Source organism: Prionailurus viverrinus, chromosome B1, assembly GCF_022837055.1.
Source record: "Prionailurus viverrinus isolate Anna chromosome B1, UM_Priviv_1.0, whole genome shotgun sequence".
In the NCBI taxonomy this organism is placed as follows: Eukaryota; Metazoa; Chordata; class Mammalia; order Carnivora; family Felidae; genus Prionailurus; species Prionailurus viverrinus.
In genome coordinates, this window is record NC_062564.1 from 126,744,609 (window position 1) to 126,768,536 (window position 23,928).

The 23,928-nt window shown below is 38.0% G+C and overlaps 1 protein-coding gene across 1 annotated transcript in view; it reads right to left on the reverse strand.

Annotated features, from left to right (window-relative positions):
- Positions 1 to 23,928, reverse strand: part of BMPR1B (bone morphogenetic protein receptor type 1B) — a 410,990-nt gene that overhangs the window by 161,747 nt on the left and 225,315 nt on the right. The window lies entirely within an intron of this gene.

Sequence of the window (23,928 nt, forward strand, 5' to 3'; positions counted from 1 at the left end):
ACATAGTTTGCAGGTGATATGAATGAGGTCAGCATTATCGATCGATATCACACATAATGTCCACAGTATGAACAATTAGAAACTAAAGTCCATATTTTCTATTCTTCTTGCCTAGAATAATTATATGTTTGCTTTACTGCAAGTTTGTTTCTTGAGTAAATCAAGAGAAAAGAAAATTTTAGAAATAATCTGGTCACTGACTCATCTTACAGATGAGAAAACCGACCCCCCACGCTGGTTAACTTATCCATGGTCACATGACAAGTTTGCCACAGGGCCAAAACCAGAGTCCTTGTCTTACTGCTCCTAAGCTGTGCTCCTTCTATTACAAGAGTGACTGTTAAACTCATTTTTATGTTCAAAATCCTATCTTCATGTGAAGTTTTACTGAAAACCTTACCAGGAAGGGCAAATAATAAAGCCAGAAAAATAACCAGCATGAAACAAAAATGACCTTTTACAATTTGACTCCCCGCAAAAAGTTATGTGCAAGAATTAACTTTGTAACGACTGAAATCCACATCTGTCCCATCCAATAATTAGTATTTGCCCAGTAAATTAACTTATTCTCAGGAGAAGTACATAGCTAGCTGTTGGGGAGGCAAAGATAAAACACAGTTCCTACTCTCAAGGACCTTACAATCCAAGTTCAGAGAAAAACAAGCTAATGACAAAACAGTGCGTTTGTGATGATGAAGACCAGTAGAGGTGGTGAGGGGTACTGGAGCACGCGCACCTCATCCCATGTGAAGATTGAAAATGTATTTATTTGTTTATTAAGCCAACTATGTATGCATTCAAAAACCATTCTTCCTGTGCCCAGCTGGGACCTCAGAGAGCCTTCAGTCTCCAGTCTGGGCTGGGGCATGTGGTGGGATAGATGGAGGGATGGGGGCTAGGAGAGTATAGAGAGGAGAAACAACAGTTTTGTCTGAGCAGGAGGCATTGGTTGGCGTCTCCCGGGCAGACGGAAGTCAGCTCCACGGTGGGGGGGTTCAATGGGGGATTTCTCAATCAAGGTCTCTGCATATTATAGCAGGGGTGGGAGGCAGTGAAGCAAAGACAGAAAGAATAACACAATAAAGACAAAGGGGCAGGAAAAAACATGATCCAGAACTTCAAGTAGTCTTTCTTGCTGGAGCACACAAGGTGAAACAGAAAATGGTTAATTTTTTTTAAAAGGATGAGAAGGATAAGAGCAATGAAAAGTTTTATACACCAGGTTTAAAACCTTGGGTTTTATACATCGTGCTAGCAGTCTTCAACTGTTTTTGCTTACAGACCTTTAAAAGACTTTTAAACTATGGAACTACTCACACATTAGCAAGTTAACATGAACAATTTTTCATCTGTGCTGATATAGGTCCATGCAGAGAATTTAATTTCAACTCTGGTGAAATACGGACATTTTAAAGTAAAAGTTATAAGTATATTAAATGCAATATAAATCCATAGTAATTTAATGAAACCATTATCCATTTAAATAATAAATTTATAAAATCTTCTAACAGCTGAAAATTTTACATTACTGTTTCATTTTTTTTACTTTTATTTCAATTCACCACCACATAGAATTTTTATGAGATATATTTTATAATTAAAAGTCTTTTATTGTTTACTCTATCATACTTCTCTGTGAGAAAAATTTAAGGCATTAATTGAAATTTTAAAATTGTTAAGTTTTCTATGACGCCAGGGCAATGCATCACAGTAAGGGTTGGGATAGATGAAAGTGTGACTTTAAGAGAAAGACTGTTATGAAGAAACCACTGCTCTTAGCCAGATCAATATCAATAAAGAGTTTATGTACAAGTTGAAAATCTGTACAATGACTCCATCGAAACCATATATTAAAATGTTAAGTGAAGGAAACCGGTCTGAAAAGGCTATATACTGTGTGATTCCAACCATATGACACTACTCTGGACAAGACAAAAACTACAGAGACAATAAAAAGATCAGTGGTCACCAGAAGTTTGGGGTGGGTGCAGGATGAGTCAATGAAGCACAGGAGATTTCAGGGCAGTGAAACCATTCCGGACGACATGTAACAGTAGATGCATGGCCTTATGCACTTGACAAAACCCATAAAACTGGACAACACAAAGACAAAGCCCTAATAAAAACTGTGGACTTTAGTTTAAATCTCTTCCTTTGTCTTCCTGAAAGCCACGTGTTCTAGAAAAAGTACTATTATTTATTAAGCAATTACCATCAGTAGGGGGGCTTAGAAATATTAACTTTAACACTTAAAAACAACCCTAATAGATGAGTATGCTTTTGCCTTTTTTTTAAGATAAAGAACATAAGTTATTAAGTGGATGGTCTGAAGTCATCTAACTAATAGACAGATCCGGGATTCAGCCCAAATCTGTCTGACCAGACTCCAGTACCACATACTGCCTTTATATCAGTCACTTGAAAACTGGGTAGACACTGCCCAGGTCAGGCAAGGAAGCGGACTAAGCAGGACCTTCAGAAAGTCAGAAAGGAATGAAAGAATTGTATGCTGCATTTCTCTCAAGGAACTGCTAGATATTGAGTATCATAGGGTAGCAAAAAGAAGAGATTAACAAAGTAATCAGTGGAAGTCAATGGAGAAAATTAAAATAACTGTTATGTGCTATTAAGAAGAACTTAAAGGGTTTTATCTTCAATTTGGTGGGTAAGGAACACATGAAGAATTAAGGATGAGAAGACTCAATACTGACAAAGTATTCTTACCAACTTTACAGATTCAATGCAACCCCAATCAGGACATTATTTTGTAGATATGGCCAACCCAATATTAAAGTTTATATGGAGAGGCAAAAAACCCAGAATAGTCAACACCAACATTGAAGGAGAACAAAGTTGGAGGGCTGACACTACCCACTATCAAGACTTACTATAAAGCTACCGTAATCAAGACAACGTACTGTTAGAGAAAGAACAAACAGATCGATGGAAAAAAATAGAAAACCCAGAAACAGACTCACACAAATATAGTCAACTGATCTTTGACAGAGGGACAAAGTCAATAAATGTGGCAAAGACACTTTTTTCTTTTCTTTTTTTTTAATATGAAATTTATTGTCAAATTGATTTCCATACAACACCCGGTGCTTATCCCAACAGGTGCCCTCCTCAATGCCCATCACCCACTTTCCCCTCTCTCCCACCCCCCATCAACCCTCAGTTTGTTCTCAGTTTTTAAGAGTCTCTTATGTTTTGGCTCCCTCCCTCTCTAACCTTTTTTTTTCCTTCCCCTCCCCCATGGTCTTCTGTTAAGTTTCTCAGGATCCACATAAGAGTGAAAACATATGGCATCTGTCTTTCTCTGTATGACTTATTTCAACAAATAGCGCTAGAACAATTGGACATCCATGTGCCAAAAAAAAAAAAAAAAAGAATCAAGACAAAAGCCTTATACCCACCACAAAAATTACCTCAGACCTAAATGTTAATGCAAAATTATAAAATTCATAGAACATAACATAGGAGAAAATCTAGATTACTTTGGGTATGTCAGCGACTTTTAGACATAACACCAGAAGTACAGTCCATGAAAAAAATAACCCATAAACTGGATTTCATTAAAATTAACAACTCTCTGGGGTGCCTGAGTGGCTCAGTCGGTTAAACATCTGACTCTTGGTTTCGGCCCAGGTCATGATCTCATAGTTTCATGAGTTTGGGCCCCGCATCAGGCTCTGTGTTGAGGGTGCAGAGCCTGCATGGGATTCTCCCTCTCCCTCTCTTTCTGCCCCTCCCCTGATTACGCTCTCTCTGTCTCTCTCAAAATAAATAAATAAACTAAAAAATTTTTTTCTAATAAATAAAATTGAATAAAATTAATAACTCTACAGAAGACAATGTCAAGACAATGGAAGATAAGCCATAGGCTAGGAGAAAATATTTTCAACACACATCTGATAAAGGATTGTTAACCAAAGTTTACAAAAACTCCAAAATTCAGCAATAGGAAAATAAACACATTTTTTAAAATAGCCCAAAGACCATAACAGATACCTCACTGAAGAAGACACACAGTTTGCAAAAAAACACATAAAAAAGATGTTCCACGCTGTATGTCATCAAGGAGATGCAAATTAAAACAATCAGATACCACTATACATCTATTAGAATGCTGCAAGATCTGGAACACTGACAACACCAAATGCTAATGAGGATGCAGAACAAAAGGAACTTCCATTCATTGCTGGTGAGAATGCAAAATGGCAAAGCCACTTTGGCAGACAGTTTGGTGGCTTCTTATAAAACTAAACATACTCTTATCACAACACCCAGCAATCCCACTTATTGGTATTCACCCACAAGAGTTAAAAATGTCCACACAAAAATCTTCACAGGATGTTTTTGGAGATTTATAATTACCAAAACTTGGAAAAAATCAGGATGTCCTTCAGTTGACAAGTTAATAAACTGTGGTATATCCAGACAAAGGAACACTATTCAGTGATAAAGAGAAGTGACCTATCAAGCCATGTAAAGACAAAAAGGAACCTTAAAAGCGTATTACTACATATTTCCACCCATATGACATTCTGGAGAAGGCCAAACTATGGAGATAGAAAAATCTGCATGGGGGGGGGGGGAAGGTGGGGTGGAGGAAGGATGAATAGGTGAAGCGCAAAGGATTTTTAGGGAAAAAAAAACCTCTATATGACTTTATACTAGTGGATACATGTCATTATACATGTGTTGTTCAAGTCCAACACCAAGACCGAACTATAAACTACAGACTTTGGTAATTATGATATGTCAATGTAGATTCATCAGTTTAACAAAGGACCAATCTGGTGGGGACTTGATAATGGGCAAAGTTATACATGCACAGAGGCAGAGGATATATGGAAAAATCTCTGTTCCTTCCATTTTGCAATGAACCTTATTCTGCTATTAAAAAGCCAAGTCCTGAAAAAGTCAAAGGTGGCTCCTCCCTCAGGGAGTTGGGTCTTTGTCAAGGCAGAGGTTACAGAAGGAACAGGGAGCTAAGAAAAGAAGATGCATTTAGTCTTTGAACATGATGAACTGTGTTATAGCCAAGTGAATACAGTCAGTAAACACTTAAATATATTAATCTATAATATAGGAAAGATGAAGATTACAGCAATTCAGTAACCTTCTATTCATGTTTTCCTGCTTGAAACTTTTTTTCACCATTAACCTATTCTCAACACAAAAGCCAAAACAGTCACTTAAAGATATCAGAGGCACCTGGGTGGCCCAGTCAGTTGAGCATCCGACTTCGGCTCAGGTCATGATCTCGTGGTTTGTGGGTTCGAGCCCTGTGTTGGGCTCTGTGCTGACAGCTCGGAGCCTGGAGCCTGCTTCGGATTCTGTGTCTCCCTCTCTCTCTGCCCCTCCCCCACTCATGCTCTGTCTCTCTCTCGCTGTCAAAAATAAATAAACATTAAAAAAATTTTTTTAATCAGATAATACTCATCTTCTATTGAAAACAGAAGTCCAAGTTCTTATAATGATCCATAAATCCCTACTTGATCAGCCTCTCATTCGGTCTCTGACAACACTGACTACAGCCCCCCTCGTTTTCTCAGCTCCAGCCACTTGTTCCCCTATTATTCCTTAAATGTACCTGACAAGTTTGCCCTTGGTGTCCTCCTATTTGCTGTTCCCACCCTGGTATGTTCTTGCAAACAGCTTCATGGCGAACACCTCCTTAACATCTCTTTTCAAATGGCACCCTCTCAGTGAAGCCTACTACCACCATACTATTTAACACTGCAAACTTCCTTATTATTTGTCACTGCCTGTTTCTTCCCAACAGAATTTAAGTTCAATAACATAGATTTCATGTGCCTAAAATGAATCTCACACAGAATAAATGCACAGTAAACAGGCATTATATAAATAAATAAAACATAAATCTGTGAGACATATACCAACATAAGTGGCTCCTGAAGTCAGTAATAGTAAGTAACCCCAAACCAACAATTAAAAGGCAGGTCAAGGGGTGCCTGGGCGGCTTAGTCAGTTAAGCGTCCAACTTTAGCTCAGGTCACGATCTCAAGGTTCTTGAGTTTGAGCCCCGCGTCAGGCTCTGTGCCGACAGCTCAGAGCCTGGAGCCTGCTTCCGATTCTGTGTCTTCCTCTATCTCTGCCCCTTCCCAAGTCATGCTCTGTCTCTCAAAAATAAATAAAAACATTACCAAAAAAATTTTTTTAAATAAATAAAAGGTAGATCAAGGAAGAGAAGTCCATGAAGCTTGTAAAACAATGATGAATGTAAATAGAACAATGAGAAAATGAGAAAAAGGGTGATGAGGATGAAGTAGTAGAGAGGGAGTGGCTGACAATGTCACCTGCCATGGGAAGATCAAATATGAAGGGACTGAAAGAGCCTATTACACACAACATTCAGAAAGTACTCTGATACTAAAGATCTCTGAATGGTACATCCTCAAAGGGTGAATTTTATGGTGTATGAATTATATTTCAGCAAAGCAGGCATGAAAAAAAAAAGAGAGTACTAGTGGCTGAGCTATCTCCATTGGAGGCAGAAGGTAAGCAAGGGAGGTGAAACATGAAATAGAAACTCTCTTTCAAAAATCTGGCCATTAAGAAAAGAAAGATGAAGGTGATGATTTAACACCACAAACAATCAAACAACTCGTTACGGCATAAAAGTGGGTGTTTTGAAGTCAAGCTGACTTGAATTTTCGTCTTTCTCAAGTTACATTGTAAGTTATGCAACTTTAGTATCCTCATTAATAAAATGAGTTTAAAATTAGTACCTGTGTGACTGGATATCAGTATGTCATTTCTCTGCCTCGCAGAACAATATTTCATTGCACAGATACACATTTTACTTATCCATTCATCAGCTGGTGAACATTTGCACTGTTTCCACTTTTGAGTTATTACCAATAATGCTATGAACTTTCATGCATAAGCTTCCGCATAAACATATGTTTTCATTATCCTTGGATAAATACCTAGAAGTGAAATTTCTAAGTAATGTGGTAATTTTATATCTAACATTTTTTTTTAATTTTTTTCAACGTTTTTTATTTATTTTTGGGACAGAGAGAGACAGAGCATGAACGGGGGAGGGGAAGAGAGAGAGGGAGACACAGAATCGGAAACAGGCTCCAGGCTCTGAGCCATCAGCCCAGAGCCCGACGTGGGGCTCGAACTCACAGACCGCGAGATTGTGACCTGGCTGAAGTCGGACGCTTAACCGACTGCGCCACCCAGGCGCCCCGACTAACATTTTAAAGAACTGTCAAATTGTTTTCCAAAGTGGTTACACCATTTTATATCCCCCACAGCAATGGTGAGGGTTCCAATTATCTGTTTTTTTTTATTACAGTAATACTTGTAAATATAAAGCAGAATCTCATTGTGATTTTAATTTGTATTTCCCTAATGACTACTAATTGAGTATCTTTTCTTGTGCTTATTGGCTTTTTGGGTATTTACTCTTTACTTCCAGTAAATATAATTTCAGAAAACACTAGGACCAAATAAAACTTAAAAGTTATTTTCAAGTAGCTAAGGATGGGCTGTTTTCTCCTTTATAGGCCCTACTGTGAGTCCCATCACACACAGTCACTTACCTTTAACTCTAAGGTTCTTTGTTCCCAAGTAATAAATACTTTAGGTCCCCAGGACCCCACAGGAAAGTCACACAACCTACTAACCTACTAACCCTACAACCAAGTCTACCAACCTTTACTACTGCTAGTTTAAGTACTTATCTATCATTAGTTTTGAGAAGTATTGACTGCACAATTAATAAACAGATCATTTGTTCTTTTCAACTAGAACAATGTTGTATATAAATTGCAAAGAAGCAAACTAAACAAGGAAACCACAGCAAAGAATGCATGTCCTTTTTAACTTTCATTTGGTATCACACCAACTAGTGCCCAACTAAACTAAAACATTTTATCACTTATAAATAGAAATTGTTTTGAAATTCATAGTGTATAGAACGCATATAACCAGAGTAAATAATGAAGCTCAATTATATTTCATAAAATAAGGTAATAACAAAGAGCTGAAAAGCATCAGGGATATAAACTAATTTTTATACTATCATTGTTGCTAATTGGACCTATATTAAAACTATATTAATGTTTCTTCATGCTTAATCATAATAGCTTAGCTCATAACTATGTATCAGTATTTCTGTTTTTCTCTTAAAACCACATGTATATTTTTTATAATACTGAGGAAAATTTCAAATGTGATTTTTAACATAATATTTATAATATAATTTCAGTAATTTTCTACTTTTAGAATGTGTACAGTTCTTTTTTTTTTTAATTTTTTTTTCAACGTTTTTTATTTATTTTTGGGACAGAGAGAGACAGAGCATGAACAGGGGAGGGGCAGAGAGAGAGGGAGACACAGAATCGGAAACAGGCTCCAGGCTCCGAGCCATCAGCCCAGAGCCTGACGCGGGGCTCGAACTCATGGACCGCGAGATTGTGACCTGGCTGATGTCGGACGCTTAGCCGACTGCGCCACCCAGGCGCCCCAAAATGTGTACAGTTCTTAAAACCATATCTTTAATATTTATTTTCTAAAACTAGAGAACTAATTCACAGTAATTCAAAGTTTTCTACTATCACTCCAAAATGGAAACTTAAGAATGTCAATAAGAATCTTCATGAAGATGAGAATTTTTAATTCCATTAATCTCTGAATTGCTCTAATATCCAAATGACAGATATTATCCCACATCTGAAACAACGGTTTTTCTTTCATCATAAAGATGTAGATATCGCTCGATATTCATAGTTTTTTTTAAAAACAACCTGTTCAGAGACCTTTTCATTCATGCAGATACCTATAATTATCAACATGATATTAATGTAACAGAAGAACACTTATTTCTGGAAAAAATTACAGTATATTTTGTTGGGCAGTGGAAATGGAATCTCAAGAAAGCCATAAGTGTCCTCTGCAGGGAAGGAGCAGTTATAAAGGTGGTCATGAAATCACCCACACCAGAGGGATTTCAGTCAGCTGAAAGGAGAGAGTAGGAAAGATTGGGGTCAGGGTTCCATAAAACAAGCTAATGCCATACATTCCTTATGATAGAGAGTGAAAAACCCCAGCCAGGAAGGATTCAGAAAAAACTCACTCAGTGGGAGAGGGAACCACCTGTCAACCACAATTAAGCTGACCTTTTTTATTATTCATTAATCATATGGCAATAGCCTATAAAAATACCACTGAATGATTAAATTTAAGGCAATGAAAATAGCCAGTCACATTAAGTCTGATCATCCATAAAAGAAAAGAAAAACAATACTGGTTTATTTTATTGCTCTATGATGAATCTGCTTTCATATGGAAGATATAAACTATGAAACTAAGGAATATAATTATTCATGTTAAGGCCACATTTTTTTCTAGTCAAAATATATTTCAAAAAAATGAGAGAAAATAAAAAGAAAACAATAAAGCAAACTAATTTTATTTTTTTATTTTTATTTTTTTTAATTGTTTAATGTTTATTTATAATTGAGAGACAGAGACAGAGACAGAGCGCAAGCAGAGAAGGGGCAGAGAGAGAGGGAGACGCAGAATCCGAAGCAGGCTCCAGGCTCTGAGCTGTCAGCACAGAGCCCGATGCGGGGCTCAAACCCACAGACAGTGAGATCGTGACCTGAGCCGAAGTCAGACACTTAACCGACTGAGCCACCCAGGCGGCCCGAAAGCAAACTAATTTTAAACAAGAAATGAATAAGGTATCTACTGCTCTAGTGTGAGTCATATAAAATGTGCTTCCTTCTGTTGGCTATCCTGCTTGACAGGACCTGAAATTTCCTTGAAAAGTGGTATCAAAAATAACTAAGGGAAAAAAAAGACTAAAAATGAAAAAAATATTAATTTTACTTCTGAATTTGAAAAGATCTGAATATTGTCATATACATTCCTTTTTTTTTTAAGTTTTTTGTGTATTTATTTATTTAGAGACAGTGTGAATGGGAGGAGGGACAGAGAGAATGAGAAGAGAGAGAATCCCAAGCAGGCTCTGCACCATCAGCACAGAGCCTGATGTAGGGTCAAACTCATGAAACTGTGAGATCATGACCTGAGCTGAAACTGAGAGTCAGATGCTTAACCAACTGAGCCACCCAGTAGCCCCTATTTCTGAGAGAGAATTAAATCACACTCTGACCTGGACTAAGGCAGTCTTTCTAGTTTTTGTCAGCTTTCATTTCATTAAACTACCGTGGAACAGGTAAATACTGTACAGGAGAACACTTTGAGGTGATTTTCCCCCTTCCTGTAATTTGCTTCCTTCTGGGTATTTGGCCTATGCTGACCTAGAACAGGGCTGGAACTGAGCTGAGGATAGGTGGATGGTAAAAGCAGGAAAGGTAAGAATAAAGAATATCCTTATAGTTTTCTTTTCATCATCCAATAAAGAGATGAATAATGCTAACTAATAAGACATCAATTTAATAATCAACCTGCTTATATTTTTATTTTGAAAATAATCTTACTGAACCATAGAATCAAAAAAAATGGCTTTGTATAAATATCTGTGCTTAGAAAAGCATATACAAACTGCTACTAATACCTGATGCTTAAGTAACTCAGTGGAGAACATGAAGGAGAGTAAAGAACATCAAAGCATGTCCTCGGGATGAAGGGATCCCTGCTGATGAAGTAAAACCTCTTACTGTCCAACTCTTAATGGTACATACAAAACTAACAACTCATATTTATATAGCACTTCAGGTTTTTGTTTTTGTTTTTTACTTTTCTTTTTATTATTTTTTTGTCTTTTAGAGAGAGAGCACGTGTGCACAGATACACACATGCACGTGCAAGAGTGGAGGGTTCAGAGGGAGGGAGGAAGGGAAGGAGAGACAGAGAGAGAGAGAGAGAGAGAGAGAGAGAGAGAAGGAGAGAGAGAATCTTAAGCAGGCTCCACGCCTACAACGGAGCCCAACATGGGGCTTGATCCCATGACTCTGAGATCTTGACCTGAGCTGAAATCAAGAGTTGGTCATTCAACCAACTATGCCACCCTGGTGCCCAGCACTTCAGATTTTTAAAACGTGTTTTCATATGTTATTTCATTTGTTCATTAAGATGAGCCAGTTAGAAAGTATCCCTACTTTACATATAAGGAAGCTAAGTGCAAAGCAGGTAAAGGAAGAGTCCAACATGTTAAAGTTTGAAAGAAGTGTAGACAGAAACTGAATTTGGTCTTTTCACATTTAACCCTTGACCCTTACTACTGTACTCTTCAATAATACCAGAGGGGCCATATCCTAGTGGAAATTACTTTTCTGTGGAAAAAACATGAATTCCTAGAGGAAATACTGAAGTCTTCCTGTTTGGGGCATATGTGTTTTTGACAATAATGGCAAACACACACATACACAGTACATACACGGTAATAACAGTCATCCAAACTTAAAATTTCAAAATTCCACTTCTGGTCTCCCCCAATTCCGTTTAGTTACTAAAACTCAAGACTATATCTTTGTTTTTTGCTTTTTTGTTTTTCAGATTTTTATTTAAGTTCTAGTCAGTTAACATATAGTATAATATTAGTTTCAGGACTAGAACTCAGTAATTCATTACTTACATGCAACACCCAGTGCTCATCACAAGTGCCCTCTTGAATACCCATCACCCATTTAGCTCACCACCACCCCCGCCCACCTCCTTCCATTAACCCTGCTTGTTCTCTGTAGTTAAGTCTCTTATGGTTTGCTTCCTCCCTTTTTTTCCCTTCCTCTATGAAGAACTTTGAAATCTTTGAAATCTTTGAAATCTCCCGTCTTTTCCCTTCCCTCTGTTCCCACCAAAATTCAGATTTAGCTTTTATATAACCTTAAATACTGAAATCTAGTCTTGTCACCACTCTCCTTTCTCCTCCAACAACTTTCTGCACTGCCACAAAAAAGAAAAAGTCAACATGCACTCTTGCCAACAACAGAGGGTTTGAATTTTTCTGCACAGAATACGGTCCTCTCTGCCATCTCGAACCGACCTTATTACCCTTTCGGTTTCATTTCTCCTTTGCCCACAACACAAATCCTGTATTACACGCTCCTAATACACCAAACCATATGCTCACCCACTGGAAATGTTATGTGTGTACTTCCACACTTCTGTGTCTTTTCTTGGGATGACCTCTAAATCTTTATCTCTAGGAAGTAACATTTAAACTGGTGAAGAACTGGATCTACTCGGGAATGCAGATTAAAAGGAAAATTGGGTGGCACCTGGGTGGCTCGGTCGGTTAAGCGTCTTACTCTTGATGTCCGCTCAGGTCATGATTTCACAGTCGTTAAGATCAAACCCCGTGTCAGGCTCTGTGCTGGGCACAGAGCCTGCTTAAGATTCTCTTTCAAAAAAAAAAAAAAAAACAAAACTTAATAGGAAAATTTCATTGCATGCTGTGACTCTGGTATTAACTCCTTGCTCTCCTTGCTTGTTGTGTTTCCTTCCTAGAAAGATGGCAAATTGCTTGGTTTGCACTTGATAATGCTAAAACTATAAGGGAAAAGTGCATACCAGTTCCCAGGCTGCGAGCCAGTAAAGCAGTGATACGCTGCGCATTTCAGGAAGATCTGAGGGGACCTGATAAGCACTTATGTCCTGATTATTCACTCCTCTTTCTCTGTTTTATCTCCTTTGTGACAGAAAATGAGGCAACAAATAATTCCACAATATTAACGAAAATACATTCAACTACATGACTTACCTTTTGAAAGACCTACTAATCTAGCCTTTAGGTAAATTATGCATAGTAGTTATGTAGAGATTTGAAGCAGGATACTACCTGAAACAGCAATCCTAAGGAGTATTTAAGTGCTAAAATTATGACAGTAGTATCCATGGAACTAACCGGGCCTCTACACAGAGAATTTTAAATATTTATATGCCCAAAAGATTGCTGCCATTTTCTTTTGGGCAGAACAACAAAGTTCAAAGTACAGTAATGAAAGTTATCACTGGGCTTACTGGCAATCAATACCAATTAAAAGCTACATTTTAAAATGCATATCAGGTGTTACTGGAAAATGCATCCATCTGAATAGCAGCTATTGAAAAAAAGTTTATCAAAAAGGGTAAATAATGTATAAAAAGTCCCAAGTGAGTGATGAAAACCTTGTTCAGATGACAAGCCACATATCAGTTGGAAGCCAGTGCTCAGACTTATTGGCACCAACAATGTTTTCTTAATTTCCTAAGTGTGCATAACATCACACCACCCAGTTGGCCTAGAGTACCCTTATTTATTGCTTTATTCTATGAAAGACTACTTCAACTTACTTATGTTGCTGACAAATCCATTTTATAATTTTCATTAGCAGTTCTAATGGTTCTTATGCAATATTTCATATTTATTTATGCTTTCATTCAGCAAAACAGTTGCTGAGTACCTGTTATGGGTTTGGCACTATAGACACAATCCCTATTCTCAGAAAGGCTAGAAGCTGGTGACGGTAGAGAGAAGACTAGTGAATGGCAATGACCGTGATATAAACAAGCCAAGCACAGTAAACCTAACTCTTCCCGGAGACTGAGCTCAGGGAAGGCATCTAGAGGAAGAAATGATATCTGAATTCTTAAAAGAAATTAATCAGAACATACAGGAAGATTTCAAATATATGGCACTTTGGGCGGTAAGACCCAAGGTATGGCCATGGAGTGAAGGCCTCAAGTGGTGTAACTATTCCTGTCCTAATACCACTGCCCTTCAGTCCTCAGTACTGGGGGCTGCTACATTGCTAGGTTTCCTTTTTCCTGCCTGATGACATTTTCAACTCATTTCATCCTATGGCTTTATTCTAATTTTTAAAATGTGACCCCATGTTTTGAGGTTTTTAAGAGAAAAAAAGATATAATTTTGTATATTCCCATAAGAATTTTTCTATCGGCATTTTCAGCCATTTATTAAAAAAATATTTATGGAGCAATAATAATTATTGAACTATATGACAGGCTTGGCTTTAAGTGCTAGGAATATGATGGTGAAGCAGGTATGCCACACATGCCCTTATAGACTTTACATTCTAGTGGCGGGGGGGTGGGGGGACCTAACAAACAAATATGGTATCATCTCATAAGAAAAAAAAGGCAATAATAAAAGTGAAACAGAATAATGTGATAATACTGGGGGGAAAAAAGTTTAGGCAAGGGGGACTAAGAAAAGCCTTGCCCGAAGCAGAATCCTTTGAGCTGAAGCCTGAATGATGAGAAGGAAACAGCCTAGAAAGATCTGAAGGAAGAGTATTCCAGGCAGAAGGAATTGCTAAAGAAAAGATACTTGAATAAAAAGAAGCCTTGGTATTCAACTGACCAAAAAAAAAAAAAAAAAAAAGCCCAATAATTAGACAATGGCTGGAAGATGTAGTGTTTCAGATCAGTGGTTCCTAAACTGTGCTGCACACTGGAATTATCTGAGATGCTTTTAAAAATCCAGATATCCTGCAATATCCAAGACCAATTAAACCAGAATCACTGGAGTAGGAGCAGAGATCAGTATTCTTTAAGACTCTCCATGTGATTCTGATATGCAGTCCCAGTGGAGAAGCACTAATTTAGGCCATGGTGAAGAATTTAAATTTTAGTCTAATTACATAAACAGCTACTGAAAGATTAAAATTTCAAATGAAATTTGTCATGTACCTAGACTGTTTCATTTCAACCTGGATATTTCGTTAAAAGGAGCAATACACCTTAGACATGTTAGTTCCTGAAGCAAATTCTTTTGAACAACAAAAATGAAGGCAATTATTGAAACACTTCCCTTTAAAAATGTGGGGCGCCTGGATGGCTCAGTCAGTTGGGTATCTAAGTTTGGCTCAGGTCATGATCTCGTGGCTCAAAAGTTCAAGCCCTGCGTCGGGCTCTGTGCTGACAGCTCAGAGCCTGGAGCCTGCTTTGGATCCCCCCCTCCCCCGCCTCTTCCTCACTCGTTTTCTCTCTCTCCCTCTTTCAAAAATAAGTAAACATTAAAAAATGTTAAAAAGTAAAAATTAAATAAAAATTAAATTTAGCTGAAAATTAGTTATTTTGGAAATGCCTAATGTATTCATTTTATACACCTCCCTGTAAATTCTAGAATATATTTGCTTATATTTTGTGAATGACTTATCTCTTGTGAGGAAAACAAATACACAAACCTTTGAAACAGTATCTGAATTTTGCTGACATTATTCTTTTTGATGATCTGTAAGACTGACCATGGGATTCCTCTAGTGTGGGTCACATGAGCACATGATCCACTCTGCTGTAAATGGTACATCATTTTGTGGCACGTAATTCTGTAAGACTTCACCTACTAGAACTGAGTTAAGAAATAATCTTTAAGGAGAAATGCAGTTGATTCACCAGCACTGCTGCGACCTGAGAAACTCATCACATTAAAATGTTTAGATACATTTATCAGATATAGATGACATTTCTATTGTTCAAATAAACACACCCGTATACCTTTTGTTGTACTGCACTGAGTAGAAAATAAAGCCCCTAATGGTAGTAAAACGTTTCATTTCCCAACTCTTGGGGTCAATTTAAATTCTTATTTTTTTAACAATAACTGTGCCTAAATTAAGGAACCTAAACTGTAAGAAAAGCAAAAGCAAGGAAGTCCCGGTCACATTCCAGGAGAGCAAACCAAGCAGCTAAAAACTGATTGAACTATCATGTGGTGCTACAGTCCTAAGATTTCCACTGATACAGCATCTTCTCCAGTTTCAATTAACATATTAATTTAGGCTAACCAGCTGAAGGAGTTCTACTTAAAAATCCAACCACTCCACAGAAGGTAAACTTAGGATATTCCTTTACTTATCTACCCAAAACAAAACTTCATCAGAATTGCTTATGTAAAAAAAAAAAAAAAAAAAAAAAAAAAGTGCATACGTAAATATACTACCCCCAATTTTCCTCTAAAGGACAAATTTTCTACACAGTCTATTTGTCCTGGAATTCACAGGGTTGACAAAAGGTAACACAGGGTGACACAGGTAAAAAGGGTTGACAACTTCTACTCAAACTTTTCTTCGTAAAGTTCTATCCGATAAAGCCAGCCAAGGTAATCTATCTCAGAACATCCTTTGCATTCTTTCTCTCCCTTTATGAAAACCCACAGCAATCCCAACTTGCATTACATACTTGTTTCCCTTTTCTTGTAGACAGTATCTGAACTGAAATCAGGAGCTATATTTTATGCATTTTTGCATATTCACACAACCTTTGTGGGGTTAAGCAAACATCTAATTAAGGAATGAATAATGAAAACTTATCAACCTCCCAAGGCTGAAGATAAGACAGAACAGCTCAGTGCTGGTATGACCTCCTGCAAACATACATCACCACTTCCAAGCCCTGACTACCATTCTCTCCCTCCTTGGTAAACTAAAAGAGAAGTAAAAAAATACGTGAAAATGTGAAATGAGAGGTGCCCTTATGCTCCAAACAAGAAGGGTGGATCAATGAGGAAGAGGATTTGATGATTAAAGACTGCAGACTCAAATGAAAAATCAAATAGAACCATAAATCCATTCAATCACTTGTTCCTTCCACAAACAATTTTGAATACCTAAAATATTCCAGGCACCTGTAACATACAAAAGTAAATGAAACGCAACTCATGCCTCCAGGTAGCACACAGTTAAATGCTATAATGCACAGTAATAAAAGCAACGCAAGAGCTATGCCTAAGTGATAAAGAGATACAAGTACCTCATTCAATGGGGAAGGAAAGATGGTAGTGGATCTAAGGTTTGTTTGTTTGTTTTTTATAACGTTTAATCATTTATTTTTGACAGAGAAAGAGAGTGTGAGCGGAGAGGGACAGAGAGAGACACAGAATCTGAAGCAGGTTCCAAGCTCCGAGCTGTCAGCACAGAGCCCAACACGGGACTCGAACCCACAAACCATGTGATCATATCTGAGCCAAAGTCAGATGCTTAACTGACTGAGCCACCCAGGCACCCTGATAGTGGAACTAAGTCTTAATAGGGGGAGTAGAAATTATTCTAGGATAAGAGGCAAAGGGGGATCCATTCCAGAAAGAGCCAGAACAAAGCCATAAAAAGCAAATAAATAAGTAGGACATTTTAATTCCTTCATAAAGTGAACGACAAGTACAACTGTCATGAATAAACACGCTAAATAAACTGTTACTACCTTTCACAGCACAATTAAAATCTAAGTCAACTGGGATAATCTGAAAATATTTTTATCAAAATCTGGCATTCCAATTATCTACTCACCTCATGTTACTTTTGTTACTTTATGATCCAGTTTTCCAATTATTTTATCATTTGCCACTTTTATAGGTTTGCCATGTACCTATGATGAAACTTCCTTTGTTCCAAAGACAGTTCAATAGTCTTAAAATCAGGTTATAATTAAATGAACAAACCTACTGCCAATTTCACTAGGCTGCGTGCTGGAAATCAGACTGTATTGCAGAAAAATTTCCCTGAGGGCAAACTGTTGAGGCAAAATTATGACTATGACAGGGACTAAGCAACCCTATGTTGCAACTTATTATATTATAGCTACACTTTGCAAATGTTTTAAAAGATCATTCAAAGTATGGTTAATAAATCACTAAGTAACACTGCCTTCGATCTTGTGAAGACTGAATTTTCATCATCAGTGGGCCAGGCTGATGGCTAAAAAGTGATGTACTCTCCTACGTACAGTAATTGCAATCAACTGTGATGATCCATTCATTTTATATCACCTTTGACCCTTTTAAGAGGGCTGAATGGAGCCTGGTCCTCGATAGCCCTGTGAAGATACAGTCGTGTTTCACGTAGGCAGTGGTTTTCTGGTCGCTGGCTTTCACAGGCTGCCGCGTGCCTGGGTCTCCCACAAAAACCAGCTGGATAGTGTTGTTGCTGAAAGCAGAGGAGAAACCGAAGTGAAAAGATGCGGTGAACGGGGTCCAGCACAGGCAGACAAAATATCTGAAACTGTCAAAAAATTTTCCAAAGCGCACATGGCTCACTTATCTAGTGGCACAGGACAAACTGAACTGCTGTGGCCAACAAGAAAGGAGACGCCAGCAGCTGCACACTCATCACCTTTAATGAAGCCTTCGCTCTTCACAGTTGTGAAACTCAACCATATGGTTCTTGATATTTGAAAAGATCCGTTTTAAGAATCACTGGGAAAATCTGTCAGTACTTATGCAGAGTTAGATTTTAGGAAGAGATGGGATTTCTCTGCACTTTTACAGAACATTTTTCCTCTTTTGCTACAAAAACACAAGGTTTCAACAGCTGGCCAGTTAAAACTATTACCATTCATAAATTCTGCATGTCTGAGAACTTGATATAACCTAAAACATGTACCACCCACAATCATAAGTTTGGCCTAGCCAAGAGAAAAACACCAAATTTAGAATCCCATTACATGCTATCACTGGAAATTCACTGAATGTTTAATTAGTAAAACTAGAAGATGAACCCGAGGATGTTCAGCTCAAGTGTTTTTGTTCTTTTTTTTTTTTTCAACACAAAAGGTTTTATCTTCATCTCTAACAACATCTATTTCCACATTCTATAACTTTAGAATTCACCTCTAAAGGCTGGGTACAAAGGAGTGTGGTAGATTTTATTTTCCAAAAATGCCCACAACAGTATCGCCCACAGCAAATGCTCTTCTTATATCCATTTGAGAGGTGAAGTCTAAACTCTTTCTCCTTAACTCTGGATCAGCTTATGACTATGCTAAAAGTGAACCTCTGTGCTTCAAGGCCAGGTGATAACATGTGATTCGACTCCCCCCTTACTCCTAAGAACCTGTGTTCTTGAAGTCTTTAGTTGCCATTTTAGCAGTCTCACCATGCAGAGGACACAGTGCCGTAAAAGAGAGACCCAAGTTCCCCATAGTGGGGAAATCAGAGAGGCCTCCAGACTGAGTGAGCACAGACGTGCATGGACAGCTCCTAGCTGCTTCAGTCCCCCTGCTGTTCCTGCTCCAGACCCCATCTGACTGCAAAGGCATGAAATACTCTGTGCCAGAACCACCTAGTGGAGCTCTGCCCAAATGCTGACACACACATACCAGGCAAGACAGGTAAGAACACTGTTTTTTGCTATTTTAAGTTGCTAAATTATATAAGTTATAAAGCTACAGTTTTGTCAAAACGCAACACATAACTGGAACACACTTTAATATCAGGTGTGAAGTGGGATAATAAAAAATTGGATAAACCCAGAGGTGCCTGGGTAGCTCAGTGGGTTGAGAGTCTGACTCTTGGTTTTGGCTCAGGTCCCGAACTCACGATTCTGTGAGTTTGAGGTCCGCAGCACAGGGTCTGCCTGGGATTCTCTGTCTCCTTCTCTCTCTGCCCCTCCCCCACTCATTCTGTCTCTCTGTCTCAACAATATATAAACAAACATTTTTAAAATTTTAAATAAACCCAAACATACGGTATTGGTCTTTGGACCAGACCGTAGATGGAACCTGAAGGAGACTATTAGTGGAAGACTGATAGGCTTCAAAGAGTTGGACTGTGAGAGTTCCAGAGAAATAAGTGTTTTGTTTTTGGAAGAGGCAGAAAAGGAGACTCTTGTTACATGGCTGCAGTACATTTAGCAATATTGTTGCCCACAGTGATGTGGCAAATAAAAAAAGCACTTAATGATATCCAAAGATCTGGCTAAGGAGATTTTCAAGCAGAATAGTGAAAGAAACACCTGCCTTCCTTTTGCTACTTAGGATGAGATGTACAGAGATGTACAGAGAATGGTGAGTTAAAAAATTTTTGGCTTTTCAGCAAAATTTGGAGGGTCTATAAAGAGACAGGATTTGCTGGGTTTCCAAAACAAAACTTTTTCATTCCCTATCACTTCAGAGAGCAAAAGAGTCTCAAAGTAATGGCAAGGCTCAAGGAAAGGCAAAATGCAGGTGTAGTCGGAAAGATCTGGTCCACAAATAAAAGTAAGCGTGTGATTAAAAGTACTCTTTATTAACACCTCGGGAATATTAAGGTGGTGCCTTATAAGTCCTGTAAGACAAAAAAAAAGGCCTTATAAGGATCTTCTAGGCATATGTAGCCAACTTTCTTTGATGAACAACTGGACACAGGGAATCTTAAGGGTGTTTATCCAACTGCAGCCTGATAGGGAAGCCCTGAAAAAAGGCTTTTGCTAACAGTGGATTACTTTTTTTTAGGATTTTATTTAAATTACAGTTAATTAACATATAGTGTAATATTAGTTTCAGGAGTAGAATTTTGTGATTCTTCACTTACATACAACACCCAGTGCTCATCACAAGTCCCCTCCTTAATACCCATCTAGCCCATCCCCCCCACTCACCTCCCCTCCAGAAACCCCCATTTTGTTCTCTATAGTTAAGAAGAAGCTGTTTTATGGTTTCCCTCTCTCTTTTTTTGCCATGTTCATCAGTTTCATTTCTTAAATTTCACATATGAGTGAAATCATATAGTATTTGTCTTTCTGATTTATTTCACTTAGCGTAATATACTCTAGCTCCATCCACGTCATTGCAAATGGCAAGATTTCATTCTTTTATGGCTGGATATTATTCCACTGTATGTATGTACTACTTCTTTATCCATTTACAAGTCAATGGACATTTGGGCTCTTTCCATAATTTGGCTATTGTCGGATGTGCAGGGGTGCAGGGGCTCCTGGGTGGCTCAGTCGGTTAAGCATCCAACTCTTGACTTCAGTTCAGGTCATGAGCTCACGGTTTGTGAGCTCATGGTCTGCACCACCAGAGCCTGCTTGGGATTCTTTGTCCCAGAGCCTGCTTGGGACTCTGTCTCCCACTCTCTGCCCCTCTCCTGCTTGTTCTCTCTCTCTCTCTCTCTCTCTCTCAAAATAAATAAATGTTAAATACATACATACATACATACATACATACATACATACATACATACATCAGGATGAATGTGTCCCTTTGAATCAGTATTTTTGTGTCCTTTGGGTAAATACCTAGTAGTGCAATTGCTGGATCGTAGGGTAGTTCTATTTTTAACTTTTTGAGGAAACTCCATACTGTTTTCCAGAGTGGCTGCACCAGTTGGTGGTGATTCCCACCAACAGTGTAAGAGCATTCCCCCTTCTCCTCATCCTCACCAACAGTTGTTTTTTCCTGTGTTGTTAACTTTGGCCATTCTGACAGGTGTGAGGTACTATCTCCTCATGGTTTCAATTTGTACTTCTCTGATGATGAGTGATGTTGAGCATCTTTTCATGTGTCAGCTGGCCATCTGTATGTCTTCGTCAGAAAAATGTCTATTCATGTCTTCTGCCCATTTCTTAAATAGATTATCTGGTTTTGGGGTGTTGAGCTTGATACGTTTTTTATAGATTTTGGATACTAACTCTTTACCAGATTCTGTCATTTGGAAATATCTTCTCCCATTCTGTAGGCTGCCTTTTAGTTTTGTTGATTGTCTCCTTCATTGTGCAGAAGCTTTTACCTTGATGAAGTCTCCATACTTCAGTTTTGCATTTGTCTCCCTTGCCTCTGGAGGCATATCTAATAAGACGCTGCTATGGCTGACATCAAAGAGGTTGCTGTTTGATGGTTTACTGTCTCACATTTAGATCTTTCATCTATTTTGAATTTGTTTTTGTGTATGGTGTAAGAAAGTGGTCCAGTTTCATTCTTTTGCATGTTTCTGTCCAGTTTTCCCAACACCATGATTTGAAAAGACTGTCTTTTTCCCATTGGATTATCTTTTCTGCTTTCTTGAAGTTGACCATATAGTTGTGAGTTCATTTCTGGGTTTTCTATTCTGTTCCGCTGATGTCATATTGTGCTAATGCCATATTGTCTTGATCATGACAGCTTTGTAATATAACTTGGAGTCTGGAATTGTGATGCCTCCTGCTTTGCTTTTCTTTTTCAAGACTGCTTTGGCTATTTAGAGTCTTCTGTGGTTCTATACAAATTTTAGGATTGTTTGTTCTAGCTCTGTAAAATATGCTGGTATTATTTTGATAGGGATTGCATTAAATGTGCAGACTGCCTTCAGTAATATAGACATTTTAACAATATTTGTTCTTCCAATCCATGAGCCATGGGATGTTTTTCTATTTCTTTGTATCATATTCAATTTCTTTCATAAGTTCTATAGCTTTCAGCATACAGATCTTTTACATCTTTGGTTAGTTTTAATCCTAAGTATCTTATAGCTTTGATGGAATTGAAAATGGGATCAATTCCTTAATTTCTCTTTCTGCTGCTTCATAATTGGTATATAGAAATGCAACAGATTCCTGTACAATTATTTTGTATCCTGAAACTTTACTGATTTCATGTGTCACCTTGAGGAATTTTCGGGGGAGTCTTTTGGGTTTCTACATAAAGTATCGTGTCTTCTGAGAATATTGAAAGTTCAACTTCGAGGAGCACCTAGGTGGCTCAGTTGGTTGAGCACCCAACTTCACCTCAGGTCATGATCTCACAGTTCATGAGTTCAATCCCTGGGCTGGGCTCTGGGCCGACAGCTCAGAGCCTGAAGCCTGGTTCAGATTCTGTCTCCCTCTCTGCCCCTCTCCCACTCATGCTTTGTCTCTCTCTCTCACTCAAAAAACGAATAAACTTAAAAATATTTTTTTATAAAGATGTTCAACTTCTTTGCTGATTTGGATGTCTTTTATTTCTTTTTGTTGTCTGATTTGCTGAGGTTAGGATTCCTAGTTCTATGTTAAAAAACAATGGTAAGAGTAGATATCCCTGACTTGTTCCTGACCATAGAGGAAAAGCTTACAGTGTTTCCCCACTGAGGATTATATTAGCTGGGGGTCTTTCATATATGGTCTTTCTGAGGTTAGGTTCCCTCTATCCCTACTTTGTTAAGGGTTTTTATCAAGAATGGGTGCTGTCCTTTGTCAAATGCTTTTTCTGCATCTATTGAGAGGATCATATCATATGATTCTTATCATTTCTTTTCTTAATGTAGTTAGATGCTGACTGAACTGTGAATATTGAACCACCCTTGCAGCCCAGGAATAAATCTCACTTGATTGTGTGGTAAATAATTCTTTCAGTGTACTCTTGGATTTGATTTGCTAGTACCTACCTGAGAATATCTGCACCCATATTCATCAGGGATATTGGCCTGTAATTGTCTTTTGTAGTGCAGTCTTTGTCTGGTTTTGAAATCAAGTTTATGCTGGCCTCAGAGAATGAATTTGGAAGTTTTTCATTCCATTTCTATTCTTCGAAACAGTTTGAGAGAAACAGGTATTAACTCTTCTTTAAATGTTTGGTAGATTTCTCCCGGGAAGGCATCTGGTCTAAGGCCTTTGTTTGTTGGGAGATTTTTGATAACTGATTCAATTCCTTTGCTGGTTATTGGTCTGTTCAAATTTTTTGTTCCTTCCTGATTCACTTTTAGTAGTTTATATGTTTCTAGGCATTTACCCATTTCTTCCAGATTGCCCAATTTGTTGGCATATAATTTTTTATAATACTCTCTTAGAATTGTTTATATTTCTGTGGTGTTGGTTGGATCTCTCCTCTCTCATTCATGATTTTATTTACTTGGGTCCTTTCTCCCTCCTTTTTGATAAGTTTGGTTATCAATTGTATTAATTCTTTCAAAGAACCAGCTCATTGATCTGTCCCACTGTGGGATTTTGTTTGTTTCTATATCATTTATTTCTGCTCTAATCTTTGTTTTTAATTTTTTTAATGTTTATTTATTTTTGAGAAGGAGACAGAGAGTGCACATGCAGGTGAGCGGCAGAGAGAGAGGGAGATAGAGAATCTAAAGCAGGTTCTGCACTGTCAGTGCAAAGCCTGATGTGAGGTTCAAACCCACGAACTATGAGGTCATGACCTAAGCTGAAGTCGGATGCTCAACCAAGTCACCCAAGTGCCCCTGCTCTAATCTTTATTATTTTTCTTCTGCTGCTGGCTTTAAGTTTCATTTGCTCTTCTTTTTCTAGCTCCTTTAGGTGT